Source organism: Gallinula chloropus (assembly GCF_964237585.1).
Source record: "Gallinula chloropus genome assembly, chromosome: 9".
Taxonomy (NCBI): domain Eukaryota; kingdom Metazoa; phylum Chordata; class Aves; order Gruiformes; family Rallidae; genus Gallinula; species Gallinula chloropus.
In genome coordinates, this window is record NC_140094.1 from 4,114,295 (window position 1) to 4,120,016 (window position 5,722).

Below are 5,722 nucleotides of genomic sequence, written 5' to 3' on the forward strand. Positions count from 1 at the left end.
GCATCTGGAGACACTCCCTGGTTTTTATTGGGGGCTGGTGTATCCCTGCCCCAGGGGCTTGGGTCGCTGAAGCTGTTTCACCCCCCTTGGTCTCCTGCTCAGCAGCTCGATCTGCAAGTCCAGTGGTGGCCCCTGCTCCCTCCAGCCGTGCCACCTGCTCCCTCCAGCCGTGCCACCCGCTCGGCCCTTCCTGAGCTGGTCTCTGAGTGCCATCTGCTGTCAGCTGTCACCGAGTGGTGAGGATGCTGCTGGCATCTCAGTCCCCAACCTCACGTGCCCAGAGCTGGACCAAGCAGCCCGTGGGCTGCTGAGCCTGGCTGGGCCCCTCTGCCCCACGCCTGACCCAGCTGCCCTCAGACCAGACTCTGGGTATTGCCCATGTCTCAGCCCAAGGACTAACACCAGGCGCTGCCCAGAGGCACCCAGGAGAGGGACTTCTCCAGCTTGGGGGGGGTTTCCCAGTCTCAGCTGGCCTGAGTCAGCGTTGGTGATGGTCCCACCACGGCCACACTGGGCTCTGGACCCCCCACCGTGGCAGCAAGCCCTCTGAGATACACTGAATCCGTGGTGGTGATGCTACAGCTGCCTGGAGAAGGGAGGTTTCCCTTCATTACCTACATACAAAGAGCCTTTGTCTACAGGACCGACGCTCTTGGCAGCCCAGGGGGGAGAGGAAGGCGCAGGACAAAAATCTCCCCCCTTTTCCCCCACCATCCCAAGCCACGAGCTCCTGCTGGGAGCTCCTTGCTTGGGAAAAGCATCCAGGTTTGGTGTGCTCAGGTCTCGGATGCCACCTCCTGGCTTTCCCCCTGCACTGTGCATCTCCCAGCCTGGACCGGGAGGACCTTCCCCATCACACTGGGAGTAATAACAAAGCCTGGAGCAGGCTCTACCCTTTGAGGAGCTGCCCCCACCATCCCATGTATGGACTCAGGATGGAGGTAACTCCTCCAGCTAACAGCCCTCCAGCCACCTGTGAGTGGTGTGTCTGGGCAGGAGCCCATCACAGCAGCACCTTGAGTCCCTTCACTTTGGGTGTGTGTGGGGGTAAGTACCCCAGCAGCTCTTGCACAGGGTGCATTGTGTCCCTACAAACTTATGTGACCCCTGTGAGGTTTCTTACACATCTCTCAGGGCTTTTTTTTGGGAGGGGTGGGTGGGAAGGGGATGTGTGGGGGGTCGGGGATGCTGTTTCCAAGTCCCTACAGATTTCTTGCTGGACTGGGGAGTAATTTAAGCGGGTGCTCGGTGGGGGTGGGGAGGTATTTTTGGAGCTGTGAGGCAGGGTGGGGATGCCCCAGCCCCATGGGTAAGTGAAACTCCTGGGTGGGGGCCCTGTGGGACACACAGCGTGGAGCAGACAGCGTGCCCTCTCCTCCCTGCATGTTCTCCAGCGCTTTCCCAGGTCTCTTTTCCCCCCCCATGTGATGTTTCTGGGCTGGGTAAGTCTGTACACTCACCAGCCTGTGGCCCCTGGAGCTGTGCTACCACCTTCATCCATCACCAGCCAGCTTGGCCAGTCGTTTGGGTTGGCCCCGTGCCAGGGTGGAGCTGGTGGATGTGATGCTCCCTGGCTGCTCCTCGTCCCCACGGCGCCAGGGGCATCCCAGTAACCTTATGTGAGCTGCAGCTTCTTGGGAGTCATCTGGGAGCGGTGGCTGTGGGAAGGCAGCAGTGGTGGTGGTTCCTAAGGCAGCACGGAGCTGGGAGCCACCTGAGGCATCTCCTCCTGGTTGGTTGGGGCCAGGGGTCTCTGCCAAACGGGGAGGGCAGCGGTGGTCCTGTGGAGTGTGGCTGTGTGATGGGCTGGGTGTAGCTGCAGGGAGGTGGCTGTCAACAGGGCTGGAGAGGGAGATGGAGAAACAGCACTGAAGGTAGAACTGGGGTTTGGAGGCTCCTCTCCCCTTGGAGACTCACAGGAGCTGTCCTCCAGCCTGAGGACACGATGGTCTTCAACCATGAAGGACTCTGACCCCAGCAAGGTGACAGAGGCCCTTCTCCCTGCGCTGCCGGTGCAGACCAGCAGATGGAAGTTGCTGGGCTTCTCAGGAGCCGTTTTGATCCTTTGCAGAAGCTGCTTGAGTCGCTTTTCATCCACCTTGGCTGTGGAAAGGGGCTGGAGGCACCAGGTCGTGCAGCCGGTGGGACAGAGCTGCATCTGGCTGCAGTGGGAGAGCGCCCGACCCCGGGGACAGGAGCTGTGCTGGCCCTCGTGTCCCTGGATGAACGGGGCCACTAAAGGACCTTCCTCCTTTCCCTGGTTTCAAGAATGGAGCTTTTGCTCCTGGGCTTCCTGCTGGGCTCCCCCCAAGACACCCCGGTCACTGTGAGTGTGTCTGACTGGCACAGCCGGGCGCCCCAGCCAGCTCTGCAGAGGCCCTTTCTGCATCGGAGCAGCTGGACTTGCAGCTCCAAAGTGCTCCCTGCTGCAGCCACGTGCAGCACAGCGCTGCCTGGAAAGGTGGGCCAGAAGCTCCCTGTGTTGGTTGGTTAGTTAGTTAGTTAGTTAGTTAGGCTCCCACACCCTTCACCTTCAAGATGAGGAAGAAGAGAGATTTTTTTCCCAGGAAAACGTAACTAACCGTGTGCCCAAACCAGCCTTTTCCCACTATTCCTTCTCCACCCAGCCCCAGTGTGCCCACCTCCCCTCCTGTGCTCACCACCCAAGGCCTGAAGGACCTGGGTGCCAGCACCCCTCTCCCCACAACATCCCCCACCCAGAGCAGCTCTCCACCCTCAGACCGAGGACCTTCCCCACCCTCAAATCCCTTCCCCGTGTCCCTTTGAGTAGGGCACGAGTGGGGAGTAGCACCACACACACACACACACACACACACACACACACTCTTGCACCACGCTCACCCAGGCTGGGGAGGGGGACGCCCAGGGACCCTGGGAGCAGACGTGACCTACTTTAGCTCCGAGCGAGCGGCGCGACGCGCGTCCCAGTGTAAAAGCTTAATAGAGCTGGGTGTAAATTATTCATCTCCTGCCCGTGTTAATGCGCGTGCTGAAGGCTCTGCCTGCTGCTTTTTTAGGGGAAAACCCCCCCCCCCAACCCCCCCCCCCCCCTCCTCTATAATTGAAAGCCTCCACACTCCCAGCACCGGCCCTGGATGCTCTCCCGGGGTGTTTCCGCTTAGGTGAGCAAAGCTGCGAGATGAGGATGGACCTGGCAGGGGAGAGGCGGCTGGGCAGGAGCGGGATGCGGGCAGGAGGAGGGGGATGCGGGCAGGAGTGGGGATGGGGGGCAGGAGGGGGGATGGGGGGCAAGGAGAAGGGATGGGGGCAGGAGGGGGGATTGGGGTCAGGAGCAGGTTGGGGACAGGAGTGGGATGGGGGCAGGAGGGGGGATGAGGGTTGGAGTAGGGATGGGGGCAGGAGGGGGGATGGGGGCAGGAGTGGGAATGAAGGTCAAGAGTGGGGATGGGGGGCAGGAGTGGGGATGGAGGCAGGAGCAGGGATTGGAGGCAAGAGGGGGATGTGGGTAGGAGGAGGGATGGGGAGCAGGAGGAGGCATGGGGGCAAGGAGAGGGGATGGGGTAGGAGTGAGATACGGGCAGGAGGGGGGATGGGGGCAAGAGGGGGAATGGGGGCAGGAGAGGGGATTGGGGGTAGGAGTAGGGATGGGGGCAGGAGTGGGAATGGAGATCAAGAGTGGGGATGGGGGGCAGGAGTGGGGATGGAGGCAGGGGTGGGATGGGGGTAGGAGCAGGTATGGGAGGCAGGACTGGGAATGGGGTGCAGGAACGGGGATGTGGGCAGGAGGGGGGATGCAGGCAGGAGCAGGGATGGGGGCAGGAGTGGGAGTGGGGGGCAAGGAGGGGGGATGGGGGCAGGAGTGGAGGGCAAGGAGGGGGGATGGGGGCAGGAGCTGGGAACCTTTGCCTGGACCACGAGCTGGGGATCACACGGGGAAGGGGCTGGCGGGGCTGCTCGGGCAGCCCATGGCAAGTCCCTTCCCGGGGCGGTGGAGCTCAGACGAGCCGGTTCCCAGGCACAGGGGCCAGTGGGGCTATTTTTAGACCTGACTTTTGCTTTTTCTTCTGGTTTTTTTGGTGCTGCTGTTCCCTGCTCTGTGCCTTTGAGCAGCGCTGCCCTTAAAGCCTTGAGGAGCAAGGAAAACACCGATCCCCTGGGTAGGAAGGTGCGTGGGAGGGTTTTGGGAGCCCCTCAAGGCAGGGACTCACCCAGGGACATCCCAGACCATCCCCCCAGGGCTGGAGGGAGCTGCCTCCAGCACATCAGGAGGCAGCTCACGCTGTGACATCCACCCATCACCGCTGCCATCACGCCAGGACAGCCACCCCCTGCCCTGCGCTTCCCACGGCTGTTTGAGCAGGTACAAGGCTCAACCCCCACCCCCCACCCCAAAACACATGGGCAGGGGCTGCCAGGGTGTGCGAGGCTGGAGGAGGAGCTGGGCCATGCTGCAGCTGCAGAGGCCCTTTGCCTTCTATGGACATCTCTCCTCGCTGCACCGCTGGCAGGGAGAGCGGTGCTGGCACGCAGGAGAGGCCCTCAGCAGCCTCAGGCTGGGGGGAGGGAAGGTCAGGGAAAGAAACCACCCCCTCAAGCACCCCAAAAGTCCCCAGAACTAAGGAGCTGATGGCTGGCCTCATGGAGGTGAGGGCTTCTCCCAATGGAGGGGTGGTGAGGATGCCCCAACCCCACAGAAGCACAAGGTTGGAAAAGACCTTGGAGATCATCGAGTCCAACTGTCCCTGTCCTGTGCTGACCCAGATCCCTGAGCACCTCATCTCCCCTCTGTTAAACACACCCAGGGGTGGGGACTCAGCCCCTCCCTGGGCAGCCTGGGCCACAGCCCCACAACTCTTTCAGTAAACCACACATGGTCCCCAGCAGCAGCAGCAGCAGCACCCTCCCAGAGCATCCCCCATCCCTCCCACCACCCCTCGAGCATCCCAGCCCCAACAGAAAACACAACAAAAGAGCAGACAAAGAATCACAGCAGCCTCTGGGTATATTTATTATTATTACTTTTTTTTTCCTTACTTTTTTTTTTTGTTGCATTTCATATATTATCCAGTTTCACATTCTCAAAAGGATCAGCAATGATCGAGCAACAACTTCTTCTCCAACCTTGGAACACAAGCAGGACAGCCACGGGCGCAGGGAACTCCAAAGCACTTCAAATACCAAGCAATAAAGATGCTAAAAACAACCAAAAATTGCACAATTTCTTGCTCCTCACTCTGCCTGCCCGAATCATCAGCACAGAACAACCCTTCTCTGTTCAAGCTTCCAACTAAACATTAAACTTATCTTACAGGATTACAAGGGTTTTTTTTTTTTCCTCTTTAATAATAATAATAATTAATTAATTGCACACAAAACCACACAAGAAATTCTTTATGATGCATAAATATTTCCTTATTACACATGGTACAAAAATACTTGTAGCTTTATTTATTAGGGTTTTCTTTTTTTTTCCTTGGGTATTAATTCCCAGAAGGATGGGTGAGTATTTGGCAGGACTGGATGCTCTCCAATCAGAAGGATGTGGGAGAGGAGAAAAGAAAGGAAAAGAAAAAAAGTTAGGTATTTTACAGCCAATCTAGATAGAGAAAAGGGGGTGGGAGGAAAATAAAAATCTAACAAACCCTGACTTTAAAACTAGAGAAGAATGGCTGAGAACAGAAACCCAGTGCATTGGACTTGGGAAAATAAAGGAAAAGGGAAAAAAAAGGAAAAAGGGGAA